A 15814-nucleotide genomic window follows, 5' to 3' on the forward strand; every position below is an offset into this window, starting at 1 on the left:
TTTTTAATGACTGGAATTTTTATAAAGCCATTTTCCTATTGATGGGCATTGCTTTTGTTTTTCTTCTTTTATCCCCATTTACAATGCTGCAATTAATATCTTTTTATTTACATATTTACAAATAAATATTCTTATTTTTATAGAATAGCCATGAATGTTTTTGCTGGGTGGGTCCTAGTGTGAATATATGTTTTTAAAAATTCTAATTTGTATATATGACAGCAGAATGCATTATACTTCATATTACACATATGGAGCACCATTTTTCATATCTCTGGTTGCATACAAAGTATATTCATACCTTTCATGTCTTCATACATGTACTTAGGGTAATGATGTCCATTTCATTCCACTGTCTTTCCTATCCCCATGCCCCCTTCCTTCCCCTCCCATCCCTTTGTCCTATCTAGAGTTAGTCTAATCCTCCCTTGCTCCCCCTCTCAACCCCACTATGAATCAGCCTCCTTATATCAGAGAAAACATTCAGCATTTGTTTTTTTGGGATTGGCTAACTTCACTTAGCATTATCTTCTCTAACTCCATCCACTTACCTGCAAATGCCATGATTTTATTTTCTTTGATTGCTGAGTAAATATTCCAATTTGTATATGTATATATGTATGTGTGTGTATGTGTGTGTGTGTGTGTGTGTGTGTATCTCACAGTTTCTTTTATAGGAGATGATGCTAGATTGCCTCTCCAAAGGTTAAATCACTTCCTGTCTCCACCAGCAGTATCTCAGAGTATTCCTTTTTTTTTTTTTTAAGTATTCTTTTTGTTCTGCCTTAACCTGTATAAGTGATTGTGGTTCTATAATTTTTGTCAACCTGATGGATATAAGGTAATGACCATGTTGTTACTGCAATTTGCATACCTATACTTATTGCTTTGTGAATTTGTACATCTTTTTATTTGTTTGTTGATTTACTCATCTGCAAATTCTTTGCCCATTATTTTACTGGGTTTTTGTCTCTCTTCTATTTAGAAGAGATTTTTGCATATTATAAAATAAGCTTTTATTTATTACCTGTTATAAATGTTTTCCAACTTTTTGTACATTATCTTTGTTTATGAGGTCCATTGCTCTTCAATAACTTTAAATTTTTTTATGTAGTTGAATGCAGCCAGATTTAGCTTTTAGATTTCTAGTCATAGTTAAGAAGTAGTCACAATTTTGAGATACTCTTGGGTAATGAGAGTGATGAGATTTTTTAAAAGATATTCTTAATTTTGTTAAAACTTTAATCCTTTTGAAACTTATTTTTGTATTCATTAAAGGACATAGTTCATTTTTATTTTCTTGTAGATGACTACCTAGGATTTACTAGTGATTATATTAAATAATCCATCATTTTAACTTATTGAATATATATCACCTTTATAATATATTAAACACTTATTTATACCGGGATGTATTTTTGGAGTATCTGTTCTGTTTTATTGCTCCATTTATTTGTTCCTATTTGAGCTTATGGCTTCATAATAAATCCTGAAATTTGGTAAGAAAAATCTTTCCATACCATTTTTTCATACTTTTTGGTTATATTTTCTTTCACATACAATTTTGAATACTCAATTTAAAAAAGTGTTGGGCTACTTATTGAAATTGCATTTAATTTGTACATTAATTTTTTGAGAATTAAAAAATTTACATTTATCCTTCCCTTTCAAGATCATGGAATGCTTTTTCATTTTTTTCAGAATCTGCATTATATATTTTGAGAAGATTCTATACATTCTATACCTTTCTTATTAAATTGCTTTAAAACTGTTTTATAGTTTTTGCCTCTACTTGTGTTTTTCACAGAAAGCCTACTAGGAGCTCCACTAGATTATACTGGTTTTCTAGTTCAATTTGGGAAGAATTGATATTTAACAAAATTAAGTCTTCTAAACTGTGGTCCTGGTATTCATCTAAATAGATAGGTATTCTTTTAAAGTTTTTTTTTCAGCAGTTTTTATAGTTCTATGTTTCTAGATCTTGTAATCTTTTGAAGATTTATACCTATTTCATATTTTTGCCATTATAAATATTTTAAATTTTCAATTTTCAAGTGTTCATTGCTTGAAATACAAGGTGTTTTGGGGGGATATTGATTTTATAGCCTATAACCTTGCTAAATTTACTTATTAGTTTTACTTTAAAAAATTATTTTTGCAGATTCCATTGAATTTTCCACATAAATGAGTATATCATCTGTGAATAACAGAAGATTTACTGGTTTACCTGTTCTTTTCCTATCTGGATGACTTTTCTGAAAGAGTTAGTGTAAATAGATTTTATTCTTCTTGAATGTTGGTAGAACTCACCAGTAAAAGCATTTGGACCAGGAGTTTTCTTTGTGGGAAGTTTTTAATCTATAAATTCAAAATTTGATATAGGTATAGAATTAATTATGTTATCTATTTTTTTTTCACAAAAGAGCGTTGATAATTTGTATGTTTTGAGTGACTGGTCAATTCTACCTATGCCAAATTTATTGGTGTTAAATTGCTTATAATATTCTTTTGTTGTAATTTTAATATGTGTCAAATCTGTAGTGATGTCATTTTTCTTGTTCCTTATAATGTTAATTTGTTAAGGTATGATTTCCTATAAGTAATATGATGTTGGGTTATCTAATTTGAGAATCCTTACCTTTTAATTAGGGAATTAGATCATTTACTTTTAATATGATTATTGAAATGATGTGATATATATATATATATCTTTTATGTTTATGTTTGTTTTCTGTTTTCCCATCTGTTTTTTTCCCCCTTTTCTTCATTTTGATCACTGACCTATTTCTATCCTTTGAAAGTCCTGTCCATGAAAAATGGAACTTCAATTTTATGTTGAATCCAAAGCTTCTCCCTCACCTTGCCCAGGTCTCATCCATGGCTCAAGGATAGTTTCCTTTTCTTCCTAGCTCGTTTCTCTTCTTTCCAATATTTCTGGCTTCTCCAAGGTTGGGGTTGGGAGAAGAGATATTAAGAGTAAAAAAGGCCTTGAGTATTTTTATTCAACACTAGCAACAGCAAACTTTTTTCTTATTTATAGAAGGCTCAAGTTCTGAGCTCACTGAAGGCTTTAGACATTGAAAGGCAGACCCTGCTGTCTGCCTACTTACAGATGCTGCAAGCACGTTGGATTTGAATACTAGAGACAATGAATGTTAGAGTTTGCTGTACAGTTGCTACCTTAACTGGATCAGTCATTAGAAATTTACTTTAAATCTATGAACTATGTTTGTTAAGATAATGAGAGCTGCTGTAACAACAACAACGACTTACCAAAGGTTTATTTTATTATCTATGTCATGTCCCAAGTTGTTTCTCTTTAAATGTACAATTCTAAGTAGTGGTTCATGGCTCCTTCCTGGGGTCCTTTCATCTGTAGCTCTGCTGCGTCTAACCCAGGATTTTTAAGGTTGTTATGCCCATTGGTGTCAAGCTAGCATTGCCTGGAAAGCTTTTCCGTAGGTGAGGCCTGGGGGTGGCATGCTCCATTTCCCCTCACCTTCCATGGGCTGGTGTACCTGACTGCAAGAAAGGCTGGGGGGATGTAGTATAGATGTATGCCCAAGGGGAACAGAAGTGGTTTGGTGAGGAGCTGTCTAGGTCTGTGGAGGAGGATTTCCTTGTTACAGCAGACCTTATATTTAAATTTGAAGTTAAAACTCAGCAAACATGGATTCTCATCTTCATCTCCTGTGGCACATCCTATGGCCAAGTCACTTACAACTCAGTTCTCAAGAAAGACACTTCTTCAGGGGTGAGAGGTGTAGAAGGTAGGAGAAAGTTGGTCATCATACCAACACCAAAGCTCTCAGAAATTGTTAAGCTTGAACTTTTACACTTAAAGGAACTGGACCCTTCTAGGGAACATTTTAAACAGAAAAGAAAAGATTTAATAGAATACTTACTCAAGTCAAGCACTGATATCTTCTTACTTCATGCTTAGAATTTTTTCCTTTTACAATTAACTCTTAAAAGTCTTTGAAAAGATATTTTTCATTTAAAAGTAGGAACTTTGAGTCCTATTTTTTTGAGTTTTGATTTCAGACAAAAGGCATTTGTATAAAGAATCTTCTAGAGTGTTTATACATGTTCCCTGCATCTAGCATTCTTTCTTACAAATCTCAATCCTCTGGAGTCATGGGACACTCTGGACCTAGTGATTCAAGCTTACCATCAGTTTAATGATTTTGACCCCTGCTCTGAAGTGGATTTGTACAGAGAAGTCATGCCTTGCATGTTCTGGAGTCATTAGTTTGGCTTGAAATGATCCGGCTGCTTGTGTTGCTTTAGAATTGTTTCTATAAAATAACCATGTTCATGTGAAGAGTTGGAAAAATTTAAGAGCAAACTACTAATGGGATGGCAGCATTTAAGGACCAGTGACTGTATGTGTCAAGCAGGATCTAATTCTCTCTACTCATTTAGTTATATAGAGCACTGACTCAAGGATTTGAGGGGCATCTCTTTTCAAGAATGGTTAAGTATCTCCCAACATGACCATGGACATCATTCTAGAGACAATGAATGTCAGAGCTTGCTGTACAGTGAACAATGTATTGGGAACTTAGTATACACTTTTTATTATTGAATATTTTTGCTCATTATTTTGGTATGTCTCTTCTTTTTAATGTATAGTCCTTAGTAGCGATATATCTTTTAACTTTATGCTAGAATCTAAGACTACTAGCTTCATTAATTTGATGATTATTTACTAAATGCATATTGCTAGGTATCTGGAATCAAAGCTATCTGGTAAATGCCTTTTTAATGATGAAGTGGCCATATTCTGGCCAAATGGAAGACCTGAATCAAATAAGTAAATTTTGTTATATTTTAGAAGGTGGTAAGCTCCATGGAGAAAAAGAAGTTGAAGGGCAGTGGATTTTGCCATTTCAAGTATGGGGTCAGGGAAGGGATCATTCATTATGTGACACTGATCAAAAACTGAAAGGAGCTGAAGGAAGAGTACCCCAGGTAGAGATAAGAACAATGATAGAGCTTGTTAAGGAGATAAACCCGAGGAACAACAACAAGACCAATTTGTGTAGCTAGTTAGGGAGAAGGAAGCATGATAGGCGATGACGTCAGAGAAGCCAAGACTAGGAGTGGGAGAAGGAATGAGTGGGGTGGAGGAAAGTAGGTGACCAGGAGCAAAACCTGAATTTTTGTGACATCCTGGAAGTCAAGTGAAGAAATTGTTCCAGGAGTGAGTGATGGATTATGTAAAAAATGCTGATGGGTCATGCAAGGTACATTCTGACACATTATATTTAAAAATTTACTTTGAGTAGTCGAGGTGGGATCCAGAGTGAATGAGAGGAGAGGAAGTATCGACATCTTTTTAGAGAGGTTTTGTTGCCATGGGGTGGTTTTATTTTTAGAAAGGGAGAACTATAGCATGTTTGTGTAGTGATGAGACTAATCCAGGAGGCGGGGGAAATTGATGAGCTAGGAGTGAGAAGAGAGAATTGACGGAGGTGAGAGGAAAGGAATGTAGTGAACAAGAAGAGAAATTGGCTTTGAGCAGAAGCATGGCCAGTGTGTCCAGTGGGAGGGCAAAGAAAATGGCACAGATGCTTGTAGGTGGTAAATATGGAGGTGGGAGCAAGGAACTTTCTTCTAATTGATATTGCTTTCTTAGCACATTGGGAGCAAAGCTATCAGCTAGGAGTGAGAATGGGAGGATTTTGAGGAAGGAGAAAAAGGTTTAAAGTACTGTGATTCCTGTGCAGCATTTAGATGGTCAAGTCTACAAAACACTGAAAGAGAGGTAGGAATTCGGTCTGAGAGATGTCTCAGTGTCAGAGCTAGTTGAACTTTGCAGTCTGTTGTAATGACGTTGGATTTTATTCCAAGTGACATGGGTTGTCATTGGAAGGTTTGAGCTGTGGAGATAACCTAACTTTGGTTTTTGAAAGATTACTTTGACCACCCTGGGCAGAATATTCTGTAGAAACAGAAGCAGGATGAAGCCCAATTCAATAGTCTAAGTGAATGATGCTGGTGGTTTGACCTATGGTGGAGGTGGTAAAGGTAGACAGGCTGGATTTGAGATGAATTTTGAAGGTGGATTTGACAGGATTTGCCAATTACAAGTTCAGTATGAGAAAGAGGCATAAGAATCAATTTAATATTTAATTCTGAGTTATGCACGAACACTGATGCTAATTAGATATTAGGTTGCTCAACCCCAGATGCATATAAGATCAATGTCAACTAAGCTGACATCATCAGCCATGTAGCAGAATGACCTCTTATAGACTGAGGCAGTAGTTTTATAAGGTTAATGTCTCTAAAAGCCTAAAGTTAGTCAGCTTTTTGTTTCTGTAACCAAAATACATGAGAAAAACAACTTAGAAGAGGATAAATTTATTTTGGCTCATGGTTTCAGAGGTTCAGTCCCTGGTTGGCCAACTTCATTGCTCTGGGCAGGTTGTGAGGCAGAACATCATGGCAGAAGGGCGTGGTGGAGGAGTTCAGCTCAGCTCCTGACAACCAGGAAGCAGACAGACAGAGAGCCAGAAGCCAGAGATAAAATATAATCACCAAGAGGATGCTTCCAGTGACCTACTTCCTCTAGTCATGCCCCACAGTCACCACCCAGTAATCTATTCAAATGGTTAATCCATCAAAAGAATTAATCCCTTATTTAGGTTACAGCTCTCATAATCTAATAATTTCACCTCTGAATATTTCTCCATTGCCTAACAAGAGTGGTTTTGAGGGACACTTCATATCCAAACCATAACAAGCCTTATCACAGAAAGCAAGACGATTTTGATCTGGACATACCCTAAAGGAAGAGTATAATGTGCCATTTTTTTTTCTATGCATTTAGCATATTTTTAAAATTTTATAATTCTAAGATAAATTAAGTAGCTATCAATCTAACTTGCCTTCTGGAAATGCATTGGACATTTCTTCTTTCAAAAACTGATGGAATGTAGTTAATAGTCTGGAGCTCATTAGGGTTTTCAGAACAATAAAATAAAGTGCCTTCATTTTAATACTCTGTCCATTTAGTATTTAATGGTTTCACATTTTCCTTCCTTAAAACTTAGGAAAACTATAAAAATCTAAAGAATGAACATGCCATCAACTTTAAAAAGAAAGATGGCACTTTGCTCCCAGTTATTTAAAGAGCAGCTTGTCTCCATTTTCCCAGTCTCTGTGTTCTTGACATTTTATTAGCTTTCTGACTGGGCCAATCTGGCCACATATCTCCTCCTCCTCCTCTTCTTCCTCCTCCGCCCCTCCTTGTTCTTCTTTTTTATCATCAAACTTCTAGGACCGCTAAGAAACTATTGGTGTCTTCTGTTGTGTCCTCTTAAACTTTGGGACTTCAACATTTTCTGAAATATCTCACTCACCAGAGAGAACCAAACCAAAGGATGCCAAAATATTTCCTCGAAACTGCAGTTAGTCATTTTCTTTATTGTGTTTGCAAATGATGCCCCTGAGACTGAGGTAGGAAATGAATGTATTGCGGAGGAATCTTTTTTGTGGTTTGGGAGATCAAGAAGAAGAATGCTACCTGGATCTTTTATTAATGTCTTCAATTTTGTTTCTTCTGGTCTTCTTTCCTCTCAGCAGGGTGAGTGGTTCATTTCAGGGGAGAGGAAGCACATTCTATATTGCCTTTCCCCATTACCAGCTTCTCAGTATGAACTTGATGGCTGTACTTGTCGTTGCTCTAAATTGTAATCAGCTATCAGGTTTGTGGATTGAGGTGGGGTCAGGAAAAGCCCCATTGGTTATTCCAGAGGTAAAGGCAATATGGAACAAAAGTCGAGTGCTTGGGTTCTGAAGCCTGACATGGGTACAGACGCCAGTGTCACCACTTTCTAGCTGGCCAGTCTCTTAACCTCTCTGGGGCTCAGCTTACTCATCTGGAAAATAGGGATAATCTCACCTTACAGATTTGTTGTGAAGATTAAAATAAGCAATGTATCATAAGCGGTTACCACAGTGACCTGCTCCCAATAAACACTCATTGGTAGCTATTAATATTTTTCATTTTATGAATTTATAATTTAAGGGATAACATGGTTGTTATATATGTCACTGTACATTTTTGTTATGACATATTATATATATCTACATGTAGGAATAAAATAGGATTCAGATGAAGGGAAACCTTACTTTACTTTCTCCAAGTATCCCTGAAGGGCTAGACCAGCAATTCCCAAAATGTCATCTCCAAACCAGTGTAATCAGCATCAACTAGAAGTTTGCTGGAAATTCAGGTTTTTGAGCCTCACTTTAGACCTCTGGAATTAGGAATTTGGGGGTGGGGCTCGGCAATCTGAGTTTCATTGAGTCTTCCTAGTGATCCTGATGTGCTATAAACTTTAAGATCCACTGGCACCATGTTCCCATTCCAGGATAATGACTTCCAATCTAAAACATCATGGTTTAGTTTTTGTCCTGTTTCATGCGGTAATGCCTAAGCAACTCATAAATGCTGAACTAAAAATCAAATAGTAATATACAAAATGCAAACTCTTTGTTTAATGACTGTCTTGTTGAGTGCTTACAATGTAATCGTGTTAATCTCCTGGCTGCACACCAAGGATCTTTAGTACACTGGGATATGGATAGCACACAACACACCTCTTGCTGTTTGAATGATGGCATGTCAACAGGTTTGGGTGACAGGTTTGGAACCAGCACAGTCTGTTTTTCTAATATTTAAGGAATGGAACAAAAAACCAGTGATAGTATCCATCCTCTTGGGCATTTACTTCTTGGCCAGGAAGGGACTCAATGTAGGAGAAGGGCATCAGTGCCTGTCAGATTTCCAATCTCCTGGTGGCATCTCATGTGACCTCACTAGTTGGCAAAAGTAACCCTCCATATTAGGAGACTCTATTCAGTGAAACATTATAAAACTTAATGACCTCCAGGGAAAACTGAGTTTTCTGTAGCATTGTTCTAAGTGTGACTATAATTCTGATGTTCTCCTCGTAGCATCAGATTATACAATGACTGCAGACATCTAGAGGAATATTTAGAATAAAATAAAAAGCACAGAGAGTAATATAAGAAACTCCTGTAGAGCCGCTATTTAGATCTAACAAATGCCAATGTTTTGCCATTGTATTAGCCTGGGTTGCTATAGCAGAATACCATAGATTGTGTAGCTTAAACAACAGAAATTTATTTTCCTATAGTTCTGGAAGCCGGGATGTTCAAGAGCAGGGTGCTTATGGTCCCTGGTGAGGACTCTCTTCCTGGCTTGCTGTGACCTTGCATGGCCTTTCGTGGTACATGTACACAGAGCAGGAGGAAGGATGCCTCTTCCCATCAGGAGGCTGTCGCCACTCTAACTACCTTGCTTACCTTTGATTACCTCCTTAGAGTCCCATCACTGGATACAGGCACAGTGGAGGTTATAGCCTCAATGTGTGAACCAAGGAGGCCACAATTCAGAACATAGCAGTTGTGTGTCTAATTTTACCTTCCCTGACCCATTCATTCCCTTTCCTTCTTCCCGGGTACATTTTTTTTTGAAGTTAATGTGTGTTTTTTACTTTTCTTATGCTTTTAGTACATATACACATTTACATATTTATTTCTATTGACTTTATTATATCATTTAGTATGCTTGACATTTGATATGAGTGGTGCTTGCTTTTTCTCCTCTTACCTTTTTGATATTTATCCATGTTTGTGGACCTAGTTAATTCGTTTTAGCTGCTGATCCATGCTCTGATAGATACATATACCATGGTTTATTTCTCCATTCCATTAGTCACAGACACTACACAGTTGATTCTATCTTTCTTAACATCATCAGTGATGCTTCAGTGATCATCCTTGTGCATGATTCTGAAGGAATACGTGCTAGAGCTTTCTTATGATCTATACTGAGGCTTGGCATTCCTGAATAGTTGGGTTATTCATCGGTTTTATTAATTGATGCCAATTATCTGTCTTTAAAAGCTTACATAAGGTTTAACTTCCACCTGTAGAATTTTCAGTTTTATACATCCTTCATAATTTTCATTACTTATTAATTTTCACTTATCTCATGAGCATGAAATGCTATTTTATTATTGTTTTAATTTACGTTTCCCTGATGATTGATGAAGTTAGACATCATTTATCTGTATTTTGGTGAGTCAAACGGCTCCTTTATGAATTGATTATTCATATCGTTTGTCCACTTTCTATTGGTTAGACTTTTTGGTATGTAAAAGTTATTTATATATTTTTATTATTAAGATTTTTTCATAGTGACTGTAAATAATTCTCCTAATCTGTAGCTTGATTTTTAACTTCTAAATTATGTGGAGGATTTATTTTAATGTTGTTGAATTTATTTATAGGTTTGTTTTTTTTTTTTTTTGCCTTTAGGTTTGGGCTTAATATATTTTGTTTGTGAAATTGTTTCCTATCCAAGATCATAAAGACAGTTCCTCTGGGACAGTTTCAATTTCTAAGGTCTCTATTTTTTCCCCATTGAGCTGTCATTTTTTATGTTATTTTAATTATTATTTAATTACTACAGCTTTGCCATAGCTTTGCTATCAACTGGAGAAGTATTTTTTTTTCTGTACTCTCCTTTGCCATTTTTGACTCTTTATTTTTCCAATAAAATTCAGAAAAAATATTTCAATCTCCATGACAAGCAGCCATATTTATTGGGACTTCCTTGAATTTGTAGATTAATCTAAAGGAGGTTGACATCTTTATGATATTGAGATGATCTAGTAAATAAATATATAGTGTATCTTTTCATTTACTTTATATCCTTTATTAAAATCATATAATTTAAATCTTTAAGGTAATATGCTACTTTTGATAGATTATCTCCAAGGGTTCTAAATATTAAAAGCATCCATTTATCATGGAATGGTAATTTTATTTATTTATTTAAGAAAGAGAGAGAGAGAGAGAGAGAGAAAAATTTTTTTAATATTTATTTTTTAGTTTTTGGTGGACACAACATCTTTATTTTATTTTTATGTGATGCTGAGGATCGAACCCAGCGCCCCGTGCATGCCAGGCAAGCGCACTACCGCTTGAGCCACATCCCCAGCCCCAATGGTAATTTTAATTTGTCATTTATTTTCTAACTTATAGTTGATTATGTATGGAAATGGCATTAATTATTATTATTATTGTTATTTGATTTTAAAATTTTGCAATCCTGCTGAACCCTCTTGTTAGTTCCAATAGTTTGTGAATTTTTTTGGATTTTCTATGGACAAAAATATGATCTTCAATTAATGGTGATTTTGAACTTTTTTCCCTTTTCCTTTCATTCTATTTCTTGTCTTACTGAATTGGTAAAATCCTCCAGCAACAAGTTAAACAGTTATGTTATATTAATAGCTTTTTAGTAGGTGCTTCTACCATTGATCACTAGATAAGGTTATATATTTTTTGCATATACTGTTTTCTAGGTTAAAAAAGTGTTCTTATTTTTATGCTTTTAATTTCTTTTGTCCGTCTAATTGCTCTGGCTAGTATTTCAAGAACTAAATTGAATAGAAGTGGTGAGAGAGGGCATCCCTGTCTTGTTCCAGAATTTAGAGGGAATGCCTTCAGTTTTTCTCCATTTAGAATGATGCTAGCCTGAGGCTTAGCATATAGCTAGACTGTGGAACAAACCTAGATGCCCCTCAATAGATGAATGGATAAAAAAACCGTGGCATTTATACACAATGGAGTATTACGCAGCACTAAAAATGACAAAATCATGGAATTTGCAGGGAAATGGATGGCATTAGAGCAGATTATGCTAAGTGAAGCTAGCCAATCCCTAAAAAACAAATGCCAAATGTCTTCTTTGATATAAGGAGAGCAACTAAGAACAGAGCAGGGAGGAAGAGCATGAGGAAAAGATTAACATTAAACAGAGACGAGTGGTGGGAGGGAAAGGGAGAGAGAAGGGAAATTGCATGGAAATGGAAGGAGACCCTCATTGTTACACAAAATTACATATAAGAGGTTGTGAGGGGAAAGGGGAAAAAAAAACAAGGGAGAGAATTGAATAACAGCAGATGGGGTAGAGAGAGAAGATGGGAGGGGAGGGGGGATAGTAGGGGATAGGAAAGGTAGCAGAATACAACAGTCACTAATATGGCATTATGTAAAAACATGGATGTGTAACCGATGTGATTCTGCAATTTGTATTTGGGGTAAAAATGGGAGTTAATAACCCACTTGAATCAAATGTATGAAAGATGATATGTCATGAGCTTTGTAATGTTTTGAACAACCAATAAAAAAATAAATAAATAAATTAAACCTCACTTATTATCCAAAAAAAAAGTTTTCTTTCCTTCTTTCTAGTTTCATAAACCTATTATGAAAGTATGTTGACTTTCTTTCTTAATCAGCTATGGTCTGCGTCTTATATTAATAGATTTTACCTTTGTTAAATCATCTTTACATTTCTCATTTTTTGCTAATGTTATGGGTAGGATTTATGCTCATAAAAGTGAGCCTTAAATTTCTCTTCCTCATACTGTTTTTTTGTTCAGTTTTGATATTAAGGTTTTGCTAGTCTCATAAAAAGATTGGAGAGATTTTCTCTCTTTTGGTTTCTGTAGAAGTTTGAATAAGAAAGCAGTTATATAATTCTTAAAGGTCTGGTAAAATATGCCCTAAACTTGTCTGGTCCTGATACTTTGGTGCTTCTTTGTAAAATAACACACCCCCACTCCCCACCTTTAAATTGTTGATTCACTTTCTTTAGTGGATATATGTTTCTTTAGTTTTTTTTTTTTGTGTGTGTGTGTGTTTATGTGTTTGCTGCTTCTTGAATCAATTTTGGGTAGATGCAGTATTTTTCCAGAAAATTTCCATGATATTTAAATTTTTTTTAAAAAAATTTTATGGTATTCTCATTTTATTTCACAAAACTTTACTCCTTAGCCTGAGTGTGCTTCCCCTCAAATTCATATTCTGACACCTAAGACACAATGAAATAGTGTTTAAAGGTGGAAAGTTTAGGAGATGATTATAAAAGAAAACCAAGGAGCTTGTCCAACACTCCTGCCAAAGATACAGCAGATGTAGTTGCCGGTGATGCAGACAGTAGCCCTCACAGACATGGAATCTGCTGGTACCTTGAGCTTGGACTTCTCGACCTTGTAACTGTGAGCCATAAATTTCTGTTGTTTATAAATAACCCAGTTTAAGGTACTGTGTTATAACAGTCAAAACAGACTAAGACATTTTTTATATCTATATTTTGCTCCCTTTTCATTTCTAATATTTCTTATTCTGCACACCCTCTTTCTTGTCTCTTGCCAAAGATTTTGCTATTCAAAGCAAGAATGTTTGGTTTTGTTAATACTGTTTTCTTTACCCTCTTCTGTTTAATTTGTTTCTTCTCTTACCATATTATCTTTCCCCTCTACCCTGGCTTACTTTGTAGTTTAAAAATAATGTTTTGAGTTGAGTGTATTAATTATTAATTTACATTGATTTTTTTCCCAATCTGAATTTAATTCTATACATTTTTCCTATACCACTTAGCTGCATCCTGAAAAACACTTCCATTTTTTAAAAAAATAATTTCCACAACAGTCCTTCTTGGACCATGGAATTATTTAGAAGCATATTTCTGGTTTTAAAACATAAATTAAAATTTTTATTGATTCCTGGTTATGCTGTGTTATGGCTCAAGAACAGAGTTATATGATATTATTTCTTTGGTATTTGTTGAGTCTGCCTTAATTTTGCTTCAAAGATGTTTTTGGAATTGTTTCACGAATTCTCAAAAGCATAGCATCCTCTGTGTGATGCATGTTTATTAGATCAAGGTCGTTTATTTTGTTGTTTATTTTTTTTTCTGATCTGCTTTAGGGATATTAAAATTGTTCCCTGGAGTTGTGATTTGTCAGGGTCTCTTTCTAACTGATCCACTTAGAATTTATCTATTTTGAAGTAATCTTGTGAAGTGAATGTAGCCCAGTGCCTCTAGGGGTGGGTATAGAAGTAGATCAGAAATAATTGGGAGATGCCAACCAGAGACAAAAAGCAGAGAAGTGGAGAAGACAGACTTTTTCTCACAATGAAAGCCAAGGGTTAACACAAAAGAAGTGCCAGGTATGTTTGCCAAGTCCAAGGAGACAGATTCACACCGGGGCTGTGTGCTGGGTGAGGAATGAATGCATAAAATGGGGATTCGAAGGGCAGTCAGCTGGATGTAACTCACTGCCGACAGCTTTTCAATGCTGCCACACCTGCGTATTTCTAAGCGGCTAGACTTGACGTTGCTACCTGACACTGAGTCTTGGCAGGAAGGAATTCTTTCTGTGGACTAAAACATATCAGAGCAACTTCTAGAAATTTAGTTAATACTCACCCACATTTTTTATTTTGGATGAATACTCCTGACTTTTGTACACTTATTTTTGCAGTCTTCATATCATATTTCATATTGCCTTTCATGCTTTGTGATTTAGGAAGCTGAATTATTCCAGTTGTCTTACTTAACTGGCTGTTATTGTCTGGAGAGAACATCAGCGAGTTCAGTTTACTTGGTAGCCTTTTCCTTGGAGATTTTGTTTCTAAGTAGACTTCACCACAGAGCAGAAATACTCCTATTACAGCACTCAGTTATCTGGAGATGAAAACCTTAAATAGAACACTCAGCTAGTGGAGTCGGTTTGGCCCTGCTTCTCAATTGGGGCTCCTCAATCTGTTTGCCAAGTCTGAGGTCCTGGAATCACACATCTTGGAAGAACACTAGGGGCAAAGGTGCTTTTCTCTGAATGTGAAAAATAGCATTTTGCTAAAGACTATTTTGCTCATTTACTCCACAGTAATTTCCCTTAGGGAAGAGTGACCAAGTCTGAGACATTCAAGACTAAAATGAAACTAGTTTTTTTTCTTAAACATGTATTTATAAGCAATCAACAATTTTTTTTTTTTTTTTTAGGAAAGTTATCCTTCAACCCTAACAGTGACACACCCTGGGGTAAAAGACTCAGCTCTCTCACAAACATAAGAATCACATAACCCCTCCTCTGATACTTTTATTACTTCTAACTCTTGATTGTGGATGAAGAAAGCAAGCAGTCTGTGGTAAGGTTTATTTTAGTAAATTACACAATTACCCAGATGGTTCAAGATTTTGCCCTTCCCCAACTCCATGCAAATATTGATCTTTTTTTATTTAGTTTATGCAAACGAAGTGCCTCCTGGGGTGTGTGCCAAATACTCTATATAGTTGCACAGCTTTTCATTTCAGTTTCTGAATAGGGATATGGTACCTATGGTATAATATTATCAGTTTCCAAAAACTTTACAACAAGTTTTAAAAATTGGGCATAACTCTGAGTGTTTTTCCCTATGGTCACTTCACATCATTAAATTATACCCCACATTTTCAATGGTAGATCTGACACCAGATCCCTTCTGTGAGTATCCTGCTCATTTTTCAAATTCAAAATTATGAAAGTAAAATAACTAAATTAAGTAAAAGGTAATTTGAGAGTTTATTTTCCGAGAGAGGAAATGTCAAGAGTTCAGTTAGATAGTATTATTTTAAAAACATGTCATTGAGATCTGATTGGCATATAAAAAGCTGTATATAGTTAATGTACACAACTTCATGAGTTTGTTAGTTCCAATAGTTGTGTCCAAGAGTTTGGGGCTAATATTCAGCAGTGAAACAGTCACCACCATCAAGGCCATAGACCTATCCATCATCTCTCAAAGTTTCTTCCTCTTCCTTTTACTATTATTATTTCTTACAAGAACACTTGACATAAGATATATACTCTTAGAAAATTTTAAGTATACAATACAGTATAGCATACTACAGATATAGGCAACGTGCTGCATAGCA

At 35.2% G+C, this 15814-nt stretch overlaps 1 long non-coding RNA gene across 1 annotated transcript in view; it reads left to right on the top strand.

Annotated features, from left to right (window-relative positions):
- The window catches only part of LOC114087492 (uncharacterized), a 79169-nt gene extending 64127 nt beyond the window's left edge, over nt 1–15042 (top strand). The window contains exon 4 of the long non-coding RNA XR_003581834.2: nt 14903–15042. This is a non-coding gene — a long non-coding RNA (uncharacterized lncRNA). The remainder of the gene's footprint in view (nt 1–14902) is intronic.
- Nucleotides 15043–15814: the final 772 nt, after the last annotated feature.

The sequence above is a fragment of the Marmota flaviventris genome, chromosome 4 (genome assembly GCF_047511675.1).
Source record: "Marmota flaviventris isolate mMarFla1 chromosome 4, mMarFla1.hap1, whole genome shotgun sequence".
In the NCBI taxonomy this organism is placed as follows: domain Eukaryota; kingdom Metazoa; phylum Chordata; class Mammalia; order Rodentia; family Sciuridae; genus Marmota; species Marmota flaviventris.